The sequence below is a fragment of the Marmota monax genome, unplaced genomic scaffold (assembly GCF_021218885.2).
Source record: "Marmota monax isolate L192 unplaced genomic scaffold, Marmota_monax_Labrador192_F-V1.1 WCK01_AAM20220418_F8-fsc00002, whole genome shotgun sequence".
Classification (NCBI taxonomy): Eukaryota; Metazoa; Chordata; class Mammalia; order Rodentia; family Sciuridae; genus Marmota; species Marmota monax.
Window position 1 is genome coordinate 9084010 of NW_026693571.1, and position 20952 is coordinate 9104961.

The 20952-nt window shown below is 37.9% G+C and overlaps 1 protein-coding gene across 1 annotated transcript in view; it reads left to right on the forward strand.

Annotated features, from left to right (window-relative positions):
• The window catches only part of Col25a1 (collagen type XXV alpha 1 chain), a 468385-nt gene that overhangs the window by 111222 nt on the left and 336211 nt on the right, over window positions 1–20952 (forward strand). The window lies entirely within an intron of this gene.

A 20952-nucleotide genomic window follows, 5' to 3' on the forward strand; every position in this document is an offset into this window, starting at 1 on the left:
AGTCAGCCAGTGGACCACGGGAAGGAGCCTATTAGGTGTGCCTCCCTTTTGTCCCACCAGTCACTGGAAACTCTGGGAGATGATGAAAGGTCTTGGTAAGAGAACTGCGTCACTGCCTTTCTTCTCTCATACATTGGTAGCTTTGGGCAAATGGCAGAAGACCTTGCTTTAGTCTCCTTGGGGCTACCATAGTAAAATACCATAGACTGGATGGCTAAACAACATACATTTATTTTGTCATAGTTCTAGAGGCTGGAGGTTGACCTGCTCAAGGTGGGGCATGGTTAGTTTCTGTTGAGGCTTCTCATTCTGAATTGCAGATGGCTGACTTCTCACTGTGTGCTCATGTGACAAAAGGAAAGGACAACTTTTCTGGTTTGTCTTTTTCTAATGACACCAATCCCATGGGATCAGTGCCATCCTTATGATTTGAACCTCAATCATTTTTTTAGAAACCCAGCTCAAATCTAGCCACATTGGAGGGAAAGGGCTTCTGCATATGAATTGGGAGGGCATAAATATTCAGTCCATAACAGACTTATAGTACTTTCTATTATAAAGAGAGTGAAGAATGTTGTAAATTTTTTTCTTTTTGTCTAAAAATTAGATAAGAGGGGTTTGTATTGCAGAAGAAATTTAGACTTGGAATCAGACAGACATGGATTTGAACTAGTGCTACCTTGGTCGCTATGGAGAAATTATTGGATCTTGGGGCTGTGGATTTTCCCATTTGTAAAATGGGAATGATGATGCTTCAGAACTATTGTATAAAGCACCTGACAGTGTTGTTTAACTGGTTAAGTGCTTTGTATAGAAGTGATTATTATTATTTGCCCATAGATTCAGTTTTAATTTACCTAATTCAAGTAAAACTCTCTTAAGCAAATATTTCCTGGACATTGGCTATCTTATGATATGAACAATCTTGGGGGAAGTAAAGGAATAAGCAAAGTTTTGTGTTTTTTTAAAGCTTTGAAAATGACTTTATTTGACCTAACAAGATTATTGACTGCTCACAGCACCTTCTTTTCTACAAATCTCTGAATTTCAAAACAACAAATCAGTTTATGCCAGTGAAAATTTTCCACTGACTCATCTTGTTCTGGGGACCCCAGAGAGCAGAATCAGCATCAAGAGATGGGAGGTCCCAGGAGAAAGATTTAATCTCTGCTAAAGAAGGAATTTTGGAATTGTTTTAGCTGTTGAATAAGGAATGAGCTTCCTCACAAAGTGGTGAGTTTCTCATCTCCAAATGGGAACCACTTGGCAGGAATATGGTGGTAGGGTTTTAAGCAGTGGACAGGAAGTTGCTACAGTGACCTCAAAGATCTCTTCCCTCCTGAAATTCTGGTGATTCCAGAATGTCACTTTCAGGAAGTCTCTTGCTTTAGAAAAGGATGTACAAATGGAAATTACCTCAGTGTCTGGCTTATTAGGATTTAGAAAATAGAACTCTGAGTGGCTTGTTTAGGCAGCCCTGGAACTTGAAGTTCTTTTAGATTGTCCCGTAAGTCTTAAGGCTACTGACCATGACTTTGGAGCTAAATATAGCATAGAAAGTACCATTGTGTATCTGACAAGGAGCCAGCACAGCAGACTTGCCTCTTACCTTGGTGTCTAACACTTCATTAGGCTTTGGACATGATCCTTTTGTTTGATGCCAGCACAAGCATTTCATTACAGATTCAGGAAATGATGAAGAGATAAATGTTAAAAAGAATGTTTCCAAGGAAGATATTAATGGAGTGTTAATGCATCTCACTCTCTTCCCAGTGTAGAATCCTCTAGAGGGGTTTTGGATTTATGGGAGTGAGAGTTCTACCTTGCCAATAGACTCCTTAGCTTCATTTAACAACAAAGTAAATATGAATATTAATTAAAGTACCTGGTTTAACACTTCCTTGTAAGCAAAATTCCTTGAAAACTTCTCTCTGGAACAAAGCCATATGCTTGTTCAGTCATGGAAGCCTAGAGCCAAGAAGACAAATGTATGCTTTCCTAGCCCTGAAGCACAAGACAATAATAACATTGTGTTCTCCAAGCAAAAGCGTTTTAGACAGCAGCATTTTCTACATGAAGCAGGCTTCAAAGGAGAATTGTGAAAGGATCTTTGAAAGAGTTTCCAGAGCTCAACTGTATCTTAAAGACACTACGCTTTCAAGGTATTAGTAAGATGCGCTTCATGAATACTTTACATTTAAAAACCAGTTTATTGTTTACCAGTTCATCTTGCACAGTGGAAATCACAATGCTATTCCAAACGTTTTAGCTGTCACTAAAATTCACCCAGGGAAATGCACGTACTGGTAATGTGTGTTGTGCCCTCCTTGAAAAATTTACTTTTAGCTTTAGCATTTATTTATAATGATAAAGAATGCTTTACAGTACATAGAATTCCTTTTCTCTTTTTGCATTAAGAAGCTTCTAATGATTTCAAGATGCCCTAGAGAATCTGAAATGCTCGTTATAGCTGTGATCTATGAAAAGATTAATAATAAAAAAAAATCCCTGTGCTTCTTGGATCTATGATCACTTTTAAAATGACTTTTTGTATTTGGACCACTCAAAGTAGGGGAAGAAGAAAGAAAAACACAGAAACATCAGGTAAGCTTGTGAAATGAAATAATAGTCTTTGTATTTCTCTCACTAATTATATAACAAATGCTCATTCTTTGTTCTTGAGGCTTAAGGTGTGGTGGGTGGATTCTGTGGAATTGTTTCCTGTTCACCATTTGGTGTGGGTACAGACTCTTTATCATGAGCTTTTTCTCTTTCACTCATGCCTTTCATTTTCTTCTCTTTTTATTTCTTTCTAGATTTGTAACTGGAGAGGGTGGGAGCAAAGAATCAGAGTCCTTGATATTATATGATCAGGATGCAGAAGAACGATCTGGTTGGGTTCATTTATTTAAAAGCTTCCTTTAATATGTTTGTGGGTGTGAGTAGGTTGTGGGGGTCTCTTTCTCCCTGTAAGGCTGAGGTAGATAGTTCTATAAGGTTCATACCTAATAGTCTTAATGGTTACATGTTATGAAAGTAACTAGGCCATTCCTAGTTTTAAACATTCCTGGTGCCCAGGTAAAAAAGATTTGAAATAATGAGCAGTGAAATAGGAACAAAAAGGATTTTGATAAAGCTAGGTCACTTCTGAATTTTATGCTGTGACCTTAATTGTTCTCAGAAAAGCAACTTGAAACTGGAAGGCTCTCAGGACAACTTTTTTCCCCCCCTCTAACATAAAAAGTTCTCTGGCTGCAGATTTACACTTTATCCTAACACCTGCTGGTGTAGACACCACAACTTTAAATCTGCCTTTAATTCTAATGGTCCTGTGGTGTGACCTTAGTCACTTGCCCATAAAGTGGGGGAACTCTATAAATATCTGTCATTCTTTTTGTTTACTAGGAAAATTCTGTACATTTTATGTAGTATTGTCCAAATGAATTATTTTCAGCTATTTCCTGGGTGTTAGTGCTTCAGGACTCTGTTAGAAGAATAGAGTGAATACCAAGAACAAGTATTCACCAGAGAAAATGATCAGACTTCTTTATCATGTTTGTCAGATGCTTTATATTTGAAGTTATGTTGATTTTTTTTTAAATGAAGGATATCTTTTTTGTTTTTGTTTTGTTTTGTTTTTGGTCCTGACTATTGAACCCAGGACTTCACACATGATAAGCACTCACATTACCACTGAGTTTCACCTCCAGCCCCCAAGTAGTATCATATAGCTGAAAGGATCAATATAATCGTACTATAGTTTACCCTTTGGATTATTATTTAATGATGAACAAAACTTACCTTCTTGCACATACTTCCTGCGCCTTTCTTTACACAAATAGTTTAAAACAATAACAAACAGCCTTGAAAGTTATGTAGTATTGTTGGGAACATAAATTGGTACAGTATGGAAAACAGAATGGAGACTCTGAAGAGTTAAAACTGGAATGACCATATGATCTAGCAATCCCAGCACTGGGTGTGTATCCAGAGTAAGTGAAATCAGTGTGTGGATGAGATACCCGTAGTGCCGTGTCTATTGCGTTATGACTTCAGTGACCATAGTATGGAACCAACCTAAGGGTCAGTTGGACCATGAATGGATAAAGAAAATGTGGTGTGTGGACACAATGGGAGACTGCTTGGCCATAAAAAAGATGGAAGTCCTGCCATTTCCAACCACATGGATGAACTTGGGGGACATCATGTTAAGTAAAGTAAGCCAGGCATAGAAAGACAAATACCTGGTGATCTCGGTTATACGTGGAATCTTTAAAAAGTTGAACTCATAGAACCAGAGACTAGAATGGTGGTTGTCAAGACCTAGAGTGGGAAGGTGACTGGGGAGACGGCCCTAAAGGATACATAATTCCAGTTAATTAGGAAGCATAAGTTCAGGGGATTCATTGTACAAATTTTCAGTTATTGCATGCTTGAAAATTGCCAATAGAGTAGTTTTTAAGTGTTCTTATCACAAAAAAATGAGTATGTGAAGTAATGCATATATTAATTAACTCAATTTAGCCATTCTACAACGTTCGTTCCCACATTTCAAAATATCAGGTTGTATACCATAACTATAAAAATTTTGTCAGTTAACATTTTAAAAAATAGTACATTATATTTTGTTTGGACACTCAGCAATTGGTCTTTAATTTGAAAAAGTAGATAGTAATATTTTATTGTAAATGATAATGTAATATCTTAAGGCAGATAATGAATCTGTTAATTTACTTGTATTTCCTATGGTCAAATGATGTTTTACTAAAATATCAAATTTAATTTCAGGGTAAAGTCAAATAGTTGGTATTTGGAGTAGGAAAATCCATGGAGGGGAGTCTTTGGTCTGTAATCCCTAAAATCAAATGCAAAATGATGTGTGTGTGTGAATTTTCAGAAGAGAAGGTCTGTAGCTTTTTTCACATTCTAAAAGGGGTCCTGTCTGCTACATCATCCCTAAAAACATACAAAATTCAGGGGATTAATATAAAATAGAATGGGCTGGGAAAAACATGGTGGGCTGGTAAAAAAGCATAAAAAGTTTATTTACAAGAGCACTGTGATTTCATGACACAAAGCTTGGTGAGGAAGTGCTTCCTGGTGCGTGGAGCTCTCCTTTCTCAGCCCTGACCCTCCGGAAGGTGATCAATGGACACCTGCATTGCACAGACAATGTTAATGTTAGGAATTCTGACCCCAAATGAGTGGTTTTACTTTTTCTCCTGAAAAGAAAAAAGATTTCTCTAGAAACATCAAAGCGTAATTTCAGTCATATATTTTACAAACATTAAAAACATTAATAATTTTTTTTTCATTGAAAATGTAAGTAATCTGTAAAACTGCTTTAATTGGCTAGAATTTTAGCACTTTTATGACATTATTTCAACAAAATTTTCAAACTTCAAATATATGGATTCAAAACATTTTAAAACTTCTTAGTGGAACCTTTCTTAATAGGTATGTTTGTTTTTAAATCTTTGAATGCTCAAGGTGATTATCATCGCCATCACCATTTGTGCCAGGCTCTTTTCTAAGGGCTTTGCATGCATTAATTCATTTAATTATTACAACAATTCTGTGTAGTAGGTACTACGTTTAGCCCCAATTTACAGACTAGAGAACTGAAGCAAAAAGATGTTAAGTAACACAACCAAAGTACTGTCTATGTAATATTTCAATGAGTGAATAAATGAATGATTCGATATCCTTTTAGTTTTTCTTTGTATAGTACTTCATCAGATTTGGGAGATATAAAATTATGCATTTGACTCCTTTTCTGGGCTTAAAAGGCAAAAATTATTTTAGTAATCAACTTTGTGTTTTGAACCCACTTTGGACAGTGTTGCCACAGGTCTTATATTATGTTAATTTGTGCATATTTACTAATGAAGTCCACCTTCTTAAGCAGTTTATTTGCATTTTAATCTTCCTAAGTCTTCTGTTCTCCAAGTAAATTCTGAGAGCAAGATATTAAGAACTCACATCAAAATGAAAGCCTCACTCTAACAAGACATATTCCTTTCTTAATATAATTATGCCACTAGCAACTTTTATATAAACTGAGAGCTAACATTTTACCCAGACCCCATGGTGCTCACTCCACAGTGGCATCTATTTGACAAAAGCCCTAGAACACAATAATTAAAATATGCAAATCTCTTTATAATAGGCTGATTTTACAGTCTTTGCTCATGGAAAATCCCTATTGATTTCAGATGCAAAGCATTTTGTCATTAAGTTTTAATTGATAATTAAATAACAAAAAAACATACCCAGAACTTTCTGAGCCTCTACTTAAAGCAACATTTTGATAAACTCTTCTGGTGAGTTTCCAAACTCTATTGAAGACCAGCTCCATTAACAAAAGTACAGCTTCAAGAGGTTCATATTTGGCTTTCTGAAAGATTTGAAAAAAATAAAAATAAATAGCAATTTGTCACACAGGAAGTAATCGGTAAGCCAGGCATTCAAGTGCTTTTGTGACTAGTTATTTTGGAGAATTAGATTCATAAAAACAAATCATATATTTATGTGGATACTACCTTTCTCCACCTTAGCATTCCAGGTTTCTAACAGGGAGTTTGGTTTCTGAAATCCAAAGAAATCAAATGAGGAGCAAATGTTTAGGATCACGAATGCATATCAGAAGTCTCAGATGACCATGGTGAAACAGGATGGGATGGACATGCATAGTTGAGCTGAGCTGAGCTTTGAAATCAGCAGCTCTGGTGGGAGCTGCCCAAACAGTTGTTGTGTCAGGTGCAGTGGGGGGAGGGGGGAGGGTCCGGGCAGGTTGTGGGAAGCCTGTCTGTGACTCAGTAAAGGATGTGCTTCTCTTGCCAGTTTGGAGGAATCTCAGAGATGTTGATTGAATCAAGTGGAGCACAGGTGGTGACCCTCACCTTGAAGGTCCTCTTGTCAGTGGTAGCAGATGATTTGCTGTGCCTTCAGACCAGGAAGTGGGGATAAGGTGTCCTGAATTCTTGGGTCCAGTGGCAGATAAAACTTGGTAAAATGTTTTAGGGATATATATGTGTGTGTGTATGTGTGTGTGTGTGTGTGTGTATGTGTATGTGTGTCTGTATATATATATATATTTTTTTTCTTTTTAAAAATGCAAGACTGACAAGTGTGTATATTCCTTAATGTTACCTGTTTGAAAAATTAATATCCTATAGTCCTATTAAGGCCATCTGTCAATTTTCTATGCAATATTGCACTTGGTTTTAGTCTTAAAATTTGTGCCAGACGGTTGCCTGGTTATTATCAAATTCATTTGATAGTGGAGGACACTGAAGCTTAGATCAGTTTGTCCTCATAGCTGACAAATGCAAGATCAAACCTAAATCCAAATCATTTGGCTTCGTGTTTAGTTTGTTCATTGCTCTTTCTTTATAAGCTTCTCTTGAGATGGAATGTTCTGGTTATTAGTTTGTCCTCAATTCTTCAAGTTTTGAGCTAAAGGACAATGTTTTTAAAAACCACCTCGGGCCAGTACGTAATAACCTTTACCTAACCAAGCTGATAATTTTTTTTTTTTTGAGTTTTTATTCATTAGGCAAAAGTTACTTGGCAGTTTCCTCTCTTAAGGGATGTTATGGCTACTTGTATTTGTTATACCTTATTTGAATAATCGGCATAAGGATGCATCTATGAGGGGGCATAAATGGCCAGAATGGTAAAAGGAAACTCATTTAAATAGAAAACTGAATTATGGCAAGAAATTAAGTCAATTCCCTAGAAATATAAGAATCCCTGTGTACTTAAAACCTACTCTCATGGATAAAAATAGATATTTTACTTGTATTTAACTCACTTCCTCATTTAAAACTATTGCCTTTGAACGGGGCATGATGGTGCAGGCCTGTAATCCCAGCATCTGGGGAGGCTAAGGCAGGAAGTTCAAGTCCAGCCTGGGCGACTTAGTGAGACCTTGTCTCAAAAACTAGAAAGGGCTAAGGGTGTAGCTCAGTGGTGGAGCACTTGCCTAGCATATGCAAGGGTCTGGACTCAATACCCAGCACCTTTTTTTTAAAAAAAAAGAAAAGAAAAAAAATTGTATTTGAAGCCCTCCTCTGTTCTTTGTAAGGCATTAGTGTTAGGCAGCTCAGGCCAGTTTTACCTTCGTTGTCTTCCCCCGCATGATTAACATGTTTCTCTGCTCTTTTGCATTATTCACATGGTTCATTTTGATAACAGGCAGTTTGCAGTCACTGCTTTTTGCTATGGAGGCACCCACCGAGGCAGATTCAACTGGAGCCATAATTACACAATGAATCACATTACCTGGCAAATCATGCTCTCCACTTTTAAATTATTCAAAAATGTTTTTGTTGGGAGCTCTGGCACATCCTCATTAGCATGGAGCTGGTCAGCCAGGCTGAATCAATCATGTAGGGAGAATTCTTGTCCTGCCAGGCTTGTCACCTCCTGTTAACTCACAAGATAAACTTGGCCTGGAACTCATCTTGGCTGGGAAGAGAGCAGGCCGTATTGATAGCAGATGGTGCCCACTGTATTGGGTCTGAAGCTTCTGCCTCAAAATGGAGGAATAGAGTCTGGGGATCGGGGAGGATCCAAGGAGGAGACTGTCAAAACAAAAGTTGTGCAGTTCACTTTGGTCCCTGGAATAATGCGAGTTCTTCCATTTGAATGTTTTTGACTTTTTACCAGCGATTCCCATGTACACCGAGGGGTGGGGGGTTCTGTAGGCTGTTGTTCGGGTTCTGTTTACACTACATTTTTAACCCTCAACATTTTCCTCCTCAGCCTCACTCACTGTACAGATGACAGAAATGAGGCGGTGAGAGGAACATGTCCAAGTGACACAGCCAGGCAGTGACAGATGGAACTTTTGCTCAAGGCCAATACAGGTCCTGGTATGTTCCATCTCTGGTGTTCACAGAAGAGAATATTACTTTCCAATTTAGAAACTTGATTTTGTTTGCATATTTGTTCTTGGATCATATGCAGATGCCCCACCTGTATTGTTTCCTATGGTTTCTGCAACAAATTACCACAAACTTGGTGGCTTCAAAACAACAGAAATGGCTGGGTGGTAGAGCCTAGCAAGAGCTAGTCCCCAGGTTTGATCCCTGATACTGCCCCCCGCCCCAAAGCCCCAGAAATTCATTCTTTCAAAGTTCTGGAGGCCAACAGTCCAAAATCAAGGGGTTGTAGGGGTCACATTCCCTGACCTCTCTGACTGGCCTATCTTTTCCAGTCTTATAGCTCCAGAATTTTTTTTTTTTTTTTTTGTCTTCTGGCAGGATAACTCCAGTCTCTGCTCTGTCTTCACAGAGTCTTTTCTCCTGTATTTCTCCTCTCCTCTCTGTGGCTTTTCTTGTTATTAAAGAAACTTGCCCTTGGATTTAGGACCCACATAGCTAATCCAGGATGATCTCATCTTGACATCCTTCACTTAATTGCATCCGCAAAGACCCTTTCTCCAAAGGAGACTATATTCACAATATTGAGGGTTAGGACTTAGGTTTGGAAGTATTTGGGGAGACCATAATACAACCCAGCACACCACCCTTACGCTCTCTTAACTCACTCAATACCCTGCTTTTTCTAGGAATTTTAGCATTTTCACACCAACCTATATTTATTGACCCTTCATAGTTCATGGAAGGAGCAATTCTTATCAGCATTTTTCCCACTTCTAAGTCAAGTTCCTTCTCTAGATTCTGTGTGGTCAACCTTGAGGATTAGGACTGTATATTTTATCTTGGTAGCATTAATGGGTGGCTCTGGTAGATGTCTGATAAATGTTTATTGAATAGATGAATGCCTGTATCACAATTAGCAGAACTTTTTGAACACTTACAGTCTTTTCTACCCTTACCCAATGCATTGATGTTAAACATCTTCACCATAGAGTTGACTCTTACTGGAAAATATATTTGTGAAGTCATAAAGTAAAAGCTAAAAATAATTTCACATGAGTTAAAACATGCTGATACCATGGACCTCGTAGAGAGAACTTTATGGAAGAAAACATTAGATGCAAGTAGACATCTGTAGATCTTCATTAGCTAGGACTGGACCTGTATTTTCAGTTTTACTGTGATATTAGTAGTGATTACTTCATGGAATATTCATTGAGTGCCATTCTCTGGGTTCCAATGTTCAAGTTAAATTATATTAACTGCTTAAAAACTCAGGGTTGGATTGGTACAAACTGTTTGTTTTGTAATGCTAAGAACTCAATGTCATTTTTCATGAGCTTGACTGTGACTAGAAACCCTTAGCAGCTTCCATATATTCCTTTTGGGCAACAGAGCCAAATACTCAGTGGAACTGATGGTCTGTATGAATAAAGGCAAACCTGTGGTTTTGTGTTAGGCAGACAATAAACTTGCGGGTTTTAATTATTTCCTGTTTACACCATTGGTGAAGGAGGGATTAGGAATCCCCCAGAGTTACTGGGATGGACAAACACACTACACTGGATGCTGGGCAGAGGTTGTCAGCAGTTTGTTAGTCTCCCTGTTCTCATAGCTGGGGGAGGAGGACACCCCTGCCATGCAGGGATACAGGGTGGGTGTCCGATTTAGGAGCACAGTTAAAAACCCAAGACTGTGAGAGGCAGACTCTGTAATATCAAGGAGTTGGGGAAACCTGGAGTTCTTGTGAAAAGACGTGCTTGCCTTGCTTGAAAGATTCTGTGGATTGTCATGGAACGGAAACCTGCTACACAGGGATAAGCAGGAGCCATGTGTCTGGTCCCGTGATGAAAGGGATTGTTTGGGTAGAGGACTATGTGTTAGAGTATAATTGAGAGGTGGACTTGCAGTAAGGCTGTTTAACACTCTTCTGGGTTCACCAGATGTCAAGCATCACATAATATAGGGCTTCATTTAAACCTCATTCCATAGTTGTTACTTGTAATACAGAGACGTGTAATGTTTTTAGTTACACAATTGATTTTATTCTCAAGAAGAGCAGAAACTCCAATGCCAATTAACTTGTACTAGTCTATGGGCAGAATTTAGAAAGTGGTCTAATGGTCTTGTTTTCCATGAGCTAGCACTTCTTTTAGCATGTAGCTTTAAATACTAACATAAGGGCACATACCTGTAATCCCGGTACCTGGTAGGCTGAGGAAGGAGGATTGCCAAGTTCAAGGCTAGCCTGGGCAACTTAGTAAGTCCCTGTCTCAAGATAAAATATAAAAAGGGCTAGGATGTAGCTCTGGTAGAGTGTCCCTGGGTTCAATCCCCAATACTACCCCCCCATCCCCCCCCAGTAAAAAATATCCTAGAAGAGGAAGGACCAGGGACAAAGAAGAAATCCAGTAGGGCTACTGTGGCTAGCTCTAGATAGGTGTCAGATTCTGCACCAAGGGTTGTGCCAGACCTCCAGATGCCAGAGTTGCAACAGGTACCATTATGGTACCTTCCCTAGGAATCCAAGGGTCAGGGTGGGTGGTGTGGGGGTGAGGAAGGATGGATGGCCCCCCACAAAAAAAAAAAGTCCTTACTTAATTAAAAAAATATAGCAATACTGAATATGTAAGAATTATACCTGTCAGTGATTATATTTTAAAGTTTATGAATGGTTATGAATGATTTACTTTAAACTGAATATAATTTTGACACATTTTGTAACAAACTGAAATCTTATGTGGTTAGATTTTCTGTAATGGAATTTCTTTTATGTTGGATTTTTGCCAGTTCGTGCCATTTGGTGGCTCTCGGAGAAAGTCACTTTAATTTCTTTGTGAAAAAGAGCATAACTTTGCATGTCCTCATAAACTGTAAGAATTATGCACTTTAATGTGATTTATTAAAACATTCAAAATAATATTTCCTATAATATGTCAGATAGGAATCTAACTGAAGGACACAATTTATCAAAAGATGTCTTGTATCTCCCTGCATGGTATTTACCGTGTCCAATTTTAAGAAGAACCCTGGCAAATTCTAGTGGTATCTAGAGGATCCGACTTTTTTTTTTTTTTTGAACAATGAAAGCTACTAGATAGAATGTTTATCAATCCTAAGATGTTTCAAGTACTTAAGTATAACCTGTTATTTCAAGTAGTCACATAACATCTTGTGTTTGTAGATTGTAGACCAGTCAGTCACAATGATTGTTTACCCCACAGTGAATTTTCCATGATGTAGATTTGAATCCCCCCTCATTCCACTTAGAATCAGGAAGGGCTTGGCAGAGGAGGGGCGGCTGGTAGAAAGGCACATGAAACACTATATTGCTACTCTGGGGCTTAAGAGATCCTAGGATGCTGTGTATTCAACTAAAGTGTTTCAAACAAATTTCAGATTTTGCCTACAGAGAGGGAGTCTGGGCTTTAGTGTTCTAATAGGATGAAAGGGAGTCAAGTCATTAATTGGAGGATTGAAATTGTTTGTGGCAAAGTGGTACAATCAAGATGGATTATAATCAAGATGGATTATGGTCTTGCAGGCAGGACACTTAGACCCACAGGAGGCAAGGAGGATCAGATTGTGGTCAGGATGTGGATTTGTAGAATGGCTTAAATCAATTAAATTCATCTTCAAGTCCCAGCTTAGATACTACTGCCTCAGGCAGTCTCTCTCTACCGCCTACTTTCACCCCATGGAGTGGTGTTGTGGCCAAGTGCCTTATTCCTCCTCTATGACATCTTATCACATTGTGTTGTATTTGCTTGTTTAAATATGTTTCCTCTGTTAGGCTATGAACTGTGTGATAGTAAGACTATCACACTATTGTTTACTGTTCATAACACCATCCCTTAGCACAGTTCCTGGAACAGTAAGTATTATTTGAACAGAGTGGGAAAGTAATGGGAGGTTTAACCAGGAGGACATTATTCTCATGAGCTTCAGGAGCAAATTGTTCCTGTTGGTCTCAGCTTTCAGAACTGATGGTTCAGGACCCTGTAGGACATATTAGGCCTTAAGGTGCCTGCAGCTATTTTATCAGGTCCTAATCCCTTGAGGGGAAATGATTTATTAAGTCTTCCCCCTGTGACTTATTCCCCAGGATACCTGTGGCTCTGTGTCAACCTGGAGGTCCATATTCTTCAGAAAGACTAGTGTATCAGTCTATTGTTTGTTACTATAATGACATACCTAAGGATGGGTAACTTATTAAAGAAAAAAAGTTTATTTCTGGTTACAAAGGTTAAACAGCATGGTGCTGGCTGTGGTGAGCACCCTCCTGTCTGTATCACTTCATGGCAGATGACATTGTGGCAAGAGTGTATGTGAGAGGAAGAAACCATATGGTGAGAGAGGAAGCCAGAGAGTGGGGTTGCAGGAGAACTAATTTAACTCCTTCTGAGGGCACACCTCCACCCCTTGACCTGACAACCTCCCATAGGCTCTATCTCCTAAAAGTCCCGCTATCTCTTAAATCACAACATCTGGGGCCAAGCTCCCAGCCCATGAACCCTTGGGAGATATATGCAAACCATATCTAAACCATAGTAACTGATCTTTAACTAAAGACCTTGGGAGCTCCACAATTGTTGTTATCTTTTGGAGCATAGTCAGGGGAATAGAGCTCTCTTGATAGAGGTGTCCTGAAGTTTCATCATCTGTAGAAATAGTATTATCTTTGTTGTATACATTTATAAGATGTGTGGCTATCATTTATCTTACAGATGTATACTGAACACCAATTATATGTCAGATATCATATCAAATACTGGCTAGTCAAAGGTGATTAAACATAGCACTTACCTTGGAAAAATCTCAGGGAAAAACAAATGTGCCAGCAAATAACTATGATTTGAGCGTAGTTCAGTATTTCTGTCTTCTTTACACTTTGTGTCTCACAACATTTTTAAAATTTTTTCCCATTGTTTAAATTGGTGCAATATAGTTGTACATTATGGTCGTAACCATTCAGTTTATATTTTAATGTGAGAAAATGAAAGTAGTCTGTGTCTTTGTTGGCTATGATTATAATAAAAATATATCGTAAGCTTGGTGCTTTAAGCAACAATTATTTCTCAGAGTTCCGGGGTTTAGAAGCTCACAGTCAGGGTGCTAGCAGAACCAGATTCTTGGTGAATCTGGTTATAGACAGCTGTCTTATTGCTGTTCCTCACATGGTGGAAAGAGAGCTAGCTAACTCTCTGGCCTCTTCTTGTGAAGGTGCTAATCTCATTGTTGTGGACCTAATTATAATTTCTTCTTCTTCTTCTCCTTCTCCTTCTCCTCCTCCTCCTTCTCCTCCTCCTCCTCCTCCTCCTCCTCCTCCTTCTCTTCCTCCTCCTTCTCCTTCTTCTCCTTCTCCTTCTTCTCCTTCTCCTTCTTCTCCTTCTCCTTCTTCTCCTTCTCCTTCTCCTTCTCCTCCTTCTCCTTCTTCTCCTCCTCCTTCTCTTTCTCCTCCTTCTTCTCCTTCTTCTTCTTCCCGGGATTGAACCCAGGGGCACTTAACCACTGAGCCACATCCCCAGATCCTTTTTATATTTTATTTAGAGAAAGAGTCTCACAGAGTTGCTTTTGGACCTTGCTAGATACTGAGGCTGGCTTTGGACCTGTGATCCTTCTGCCTCAGTGCATATATGCACCTCCACACCTAGCTTGTGACCTAATTATTTCCTTAAGTCTTCACCTCAAAATACCATCTCATTGAGATTAGGATTTCAACATACGAATTTGGGGAACACAATTCAATCCATTGCATTGTCTGTTATACTTAACATTTATAAATCATCTAAGTGAGATGAGGTGAGAATTTGGATATGAGAGAGTGGACCAGCACTCTCTGTTGGCTTTGACTGTGGTAGAAGTCTTTGCATACAACTCCTTGTCTGCTACTCAACCATCCAGTTCTGCCCACCTGACCTTCCAGGGGAAGGAAGGGCTAGGAGAGCAATGGAGAGTTCACATTCACTCGTTCAGTCAGTAATGACTTTCTGGGCTGGACACTGAACAGAGCACTGAACAGGGAAAGATTACTGGGAAAGATGAACAATCATTTCCCTCTTGAAGCTCACATTCTATGGAAAGGACTAGTGTACATTTGTAGTGGAAATCCAGGACTTGGAGGGCAACATACAGTGTTCAAAGAAATGATCACCATGTGACATAGTCAGAAGAACGTGGGTCATGCAGCTCTGCAGGAGCAGTCACAAGGCACACTTGGACAGCAGGATTGTTGAAGAATATCATTTTTATTCATTTTTTAAAATTTTAATTTGTTATATATGACAGCAGAATGCATTACAATTCATATTACACATATACAGCACAATTTTTCATATCTCTGGTTGTACACAAAGTAGAGTCACACCATTTGTTCTTCATACATGTACTTAGGGTAATGATGTCCATCTCATTCCACCATCTTTCCTACCCCCATTCTCCCTCCTTTCCACTCCCTCTCCTTTTCCCCTTTGCCCTGTCTAGAGTTCATTTAATCCTCCCATCCCCACCACCACATTATGAATCAACATCCTTAAATCAGAGAAAATATTCTGCATTTGGTTTTCTGGGATTGGCTAACTTGACTTAGCATTATATTCTCCAGTTCCATCCATTTCCCTGCAAGTGCCATGATTTTATTCTCTTTTAATGCTGAGTAATATTCCATTGTGTATATATTCCTCAGTTTCTTTATCTATTCATCTACTGAAGGGCATTTATGTTGGTTCCACAGTTTAGCTATTGTGAATTGTGCTGTTATAAACATGGATGTGGCTGTGTCCCATCAATATAGTATGCTGTTTTTAAGTCCTTTGAGTATAAACCAAGGAGAGGGATAGCTGGGTCAAATGTTGGTTCCATTCTGTTTTCCAAGGAATCTCCATACTGCTTTCCATATTGGCTTCACCAATTTGCAGTTCCATCAGCAATGTATGAGTGTGCCTTTTCCCCCACATCCTTGCCAAACTTATTGTTGTTTGTATTCTTAATAGCTGCCATTCTGACTGTGAGATGAAGTCTTAGAGTATTTTTGATTTGCATTTCTATAATTGCTAGAGATGTTGAACATTTTTTGATATATTGATTGATTGTATATCCTCTTCTGTGAAGTGTCTGTTCAGCTCCTTGGCTCATTTATTGATTGGGCTATTTGTTTTTTTGGTGTTAAGATTTTTGAGTTCTTTATACATCCTAGAGATTAGTGCTTTATCTGATGTGCGTGTGGTAAAATTATTTTCCCAAATTGTAGACTCTCTATTCACTTCACTGATTGTTTCTTTTGCTGAGAAGAAGCTTTTTAGTTTGAACCCATCCCATTTATTGATTATTGATATTAATTCTTGTGCTATAGGAATCCTATTAAGGAAGTTGGGGCCTAATCTGACATGATGGAGATTTGGGCCTACTTTTTCTTCCAATAGATGCATTGTCTCTGGTTTAATTCCTAGGTCCTTGATTCACTCTGAGTTGAATTTTGTGCATGGTGAAAGATAGGGGCTTAATTTCATTCTATTGCACATGGATTTCCAGTTTTCCCAGCACCATTTGTTGAAGAGACTATCTTTTTTTCCAATGTATATTTTTGGTGCCTTTGTCTATTATAGATAACTGTAATTATGTGGGCTTGTCTCTGTGCCCTCTGTTCTGTACTATTGGTCTACCAGTCTATTTTGGTGCCAGTACCATGCTGTAGTATAGTTTAAGGTCTGGTATAGTGATGTCATCTGCTTCACTCTTTTTGCTAAGGATTGCTTTAGCTATTCTGGCTCTCTGTTTTTCCAGATGAATTTCATGACTGCTTTTTCTATTTCTATGAAGAATGTCATTGGGATTTTTATTAGAATTGCATTAAATCTGTATAGTGCTTTTAGTAGTATGGTCTTTTTTTAATATTTATTTTTTAGTTGTAGTTGGACACAAAACCTTTATTTTATTTATTTTTATATGGTGCTCAGGATCGAATCCAGGGCCTCGCACATGCTAGGTGAGTGCTCTACCACTGAGCCACAACCCCAGCCCGTAGTATGGTCATTTTGATAATATTAATTCTTCCTATCCAAGAACAAGGTAGATCTTTTTATCTTCTAAGGTCTTCTTTAAGTTCTTTCTTTAGTGTTCTTTAGTTTTCATTGTAGAGGTCTTTCACCTCTTTCATTAAGTTGATCCCAAGTATTTTAGTTTTTTTGAAGCTATTGTAAATGGAGTAGTTTTCCTTGTTTTATAGGTGTTGATTTTGTATCCTGCTACTTTGCTGAATTCATTTACTAGTTCTAGAAGTTTTCTGGTGAAATTTTTTTGAGTCTTCTAGGTATAGAATCATATCATCAGCAAATAGTACTAATTTGAGTTCTTCTTTTCCCAAATTTCTTTTGTCTGTCTAATTGCTCTGGCCAGTATTTCAAGAACTTTGTTAAGTAGAAGTAGTGAAAGAGGGCATCCCTGTCTTGTTCAGTTTTTAGAGGGAATGCTTTCAATTTTTTTCCACTTAGAATGATGTTGGCCTGGGGCTTAACATAGATAGCTTTTATGATGTTGAGATATGTTCTTGTTATCCCTAGTTTTTCTCAAATGCTTTGTCTGTGTCTGTTGAGATGATCATATGGTTCTTGTCTTTAATTCTATTGATGTGATGAATTACATTTATTGATTTCTGTATGTTTAACCAACCTTGCATTCCTAGGATGAACCCCACTCGATCATGGTGTACTATCTTTTTGATATGCTTTTGTATTCAGTTTGTCAGTATTTTATTGAGAATTTTTGGATCTATATTCATTTGAGATATTGGTCTGAAGTTTTCTTTTTTTGATGTGCCTTTGCCTGGTTTTGGAATCAGGTGATATTTCCTGAAATAAATTGAAGAGTGTTGGTATTAGTTGCTCTTTAAAGGTCTTGGTAGAACTCAGCTGTGTATTCATCCAGTCCTGCGCTTTTCTTAGTTGATGAGCTTCTGATGGCATCACTTGAAATTGATCTGTTTAAATTTTGTATACCATCCTGATTTAATTTGGGCAAATCACTCTAGAAATTTGTCGATGCCTTTGAATATTTTCTATTTTATTGGAGTACAAATTTTCAAAATAATTTCTAATTATCTTCTGTATTTCTATAGTGTCTGTTTTGATATTTTCTTTTTCATCACGTTAGTAGTTTGAGTTTTCTCTCTCCTTCTCTTCGTTGGTATGGCTAAAGGTCTATAAATTTTATTTATTTTTTCAAAGAACCAACTTTTTGTTCTGTCAATTTTTTCAGTTGTTTATTTTGTTTCAATTTCATTGATTTTAGCTCTGATTTTAATTATTTCTTGTCTTTTACTGCTTTTGGTGTTGATTTGTTCTTCTTTTTCTAGGGATTTGAGATGTCATAGTGTCCCAGAGATTTCCATATGTTGTATCCATGTTCTCATTCACCTCTAAGAATTTTTTAATTCCATCCTTGATTTTTTCTACTATCCATTCTTCATTCAATAGCATATTATTTAGTCTCCATTTGTTAAAGCAGCTTCTATTTTTTATTTTATCATTGATTTCTAATTTCATTCCATTGTGATCTGGTAGAATGCAGGATAGTAGCTCTACTTTTTTATATTTGCTAAGAGTTGCTTTGTGGCATAATATATGGTCTATTTTAGAGAAGGATCCATTTGCTGCTGAGAAGAATGTGTATTCGCTCAATGAAGAATGAAATAGTCTATATAGAGTCAGTTAAGTCTAAGTTATTAATTGTTTTATTGAGTTCTATTGTTTCTTTGTTCAGCTTTTATTTGGAAGATCTATCCAGTGATGAAAGAGGTGTGTTAAAGTCACCCAGAATTATTGTGTTGTGGTCTATTTGACTCTTGAACTTGAGAAGAGTTTGTTTGATGAATGTAGATGTTCCATTGTCTGGGCCATATATATTTATTATTGTTATGTCTTGTTGATGAATGGTTCTCTTAAGCAGTATGAAATATCCTTCTTTATCCCTTTTGATTAACTTTAGCTTGAAGTCTACTTTATTTGATATGAGGATGGAAACCCCTGCTTGCTTCCACAGTCCTTGTGAGTGGTATGAGTTTTCCCAACTCTTCACCGTCAGTCTTACAACCCAATCTGCCAGTCCATGTCTTTTGATTGGTGAGTTTATGCCATTAACATTCAGGGTTATTATTGAGACATGATTTGTATTCACAGCCATTTTTGTTTATTTTTGGTATTTAACTTGACTTGGTTTCTCCTTTGATTAGTTTTTTCTTTAGTGTAATACTTCCTTTTGCTTATTTTCATTATTGTTTTTCAATTTCTCTTCATGGAATATTTTGCTGAGGATGTTTTGTAGTGCAGGCTTTCTAGTTGTAAATTCTTTTAGGTTTTGTTTATCATGGAAAGTTTTCATTTCATCATCAAATATAAATCTTAATTTTGCTGGATATAAGAATCTTGATTGGCATCCATTTTCTTTCAGAGCTTGGTATATGCTGTTCCAGGATCTCCTGGCTTTGAGGATCTGGGTTGAAAAATCTGCTGAGATATGAATTGGTCTCCCCCTATATGTGATCTGCTTCCTCTGACTTGAGGCCTTTAAGATTCTATCCTTATTTTATATGCTAGGCATTTTCATTATAATATGCCTTGGTGTAGTTCTGTTGTAATTTTGGACATTTGGTGTCCTGTATGCCTCTTGTATTTAATTTTCCAATTTATTCTTCATGTTTGGGAAATTTTCTGATATTATCTCATTGAAGAGATTGTGCATTCCTTTGGTTTGAAACTCTGTGCCTTACTTTATCCCAATAACTCTTAGATTTGCTATTTTTATGCTAGCTCATAATTCTTGGGGTTCTGCTCATGGTTCCTTACCATTTTCTTTGTGTGATAAACTTTATTTTCCAGATTGTATACTTTTTCTTCATTATCTGATGTTCTGTCTTCTAAGAAGTGATCTAGTCTGTTGGTGATGCTTTCTATTGAGTTTTTTATTTGGTTTATTGTTTTCTTCATTTGAAGGATTTCTGATATTTTTTTTCAGAATCTCTATCTCTTTTTTGAAGTAATCTTTTGCTACCTGTATTTTCTCCCTTATCTCTTTGTTGGTGTGATTAGTGGATGCCTGTATTTGCTCCCTTTTCTGTTTACTAGTGTCATCAGTGGTTGCCTGTATTTGCTCTCTTATCTCTTTGTTGGAATGATCAATTTTTGCCTGCATTTGCTCATTTTCATTCTTTAATTCACAGATCATTTTAATTATGAACATTCTGAATTCCTTCTCTGACATTTCATCAACTGTGCTGTCCATGGGTTCTGTTATTGTAGTATCCTGGTTTGTTTGGGGCACTTTCCTCCTTTGTTTTTTCATGTTGTCTATGTGATTTTCTTACTCTCAGTGTAGATCTGAGGTATTACAGTTTCTATCCTATCATCTTGAAGTATCTGTGCAGATTATATGTATCTCACCTTGGTTTTGAGCTTTCAGACCCTGCCTGTGTTCCAGGATTGATGCTACCTTAGGTGGTGGTGGCAATAGCAGAAGGTAACTCAAGATAGTAGTGGAGGTGTTCCAACATGGATGCAATGTCTTTCAGAGATGGGGCTGAAAGGGTGGGACTTACACTGGCTTTGGTTTGCCTGCTCCAAGATGCAGCTGCTTCTAGGCCCTGTCTGTTGTCCAAAGGTAGAAGCTACTGCATGGGGAAGGCTATAGGGATGGCTTCAGTGTCTCAAGATGGAAGTGGGTAGACCTGGGCTCCCAGGTGTTGTTGGGGGTGGGGCAGACCCAAGCTTACCCTGGGCCCCGGCTCCTGCACAGGTTGATGAGGTGGATTTGGGCCTAGTCTGAGCTCCGTTGGATGGTAGAGGGTCTGGGCTGAGCCTGATCTCTGGTGGGTGATGACTAGTATTGGGATGAACTCAGGCCTACCCTGGGCCCAAGCTCCCATGCAGGTCAGTGAGGCAGGTCTAGCTAAAGAATATATTCCTTTTGTTGTTTCAAAGCTTTGTAGCATACCTGGGCTATTTCTGCATGAAATTGTTAACAAAAACACTTATGACTATTCTCTGTTAATTTCAGAGTCTTATCTAATTCAAGT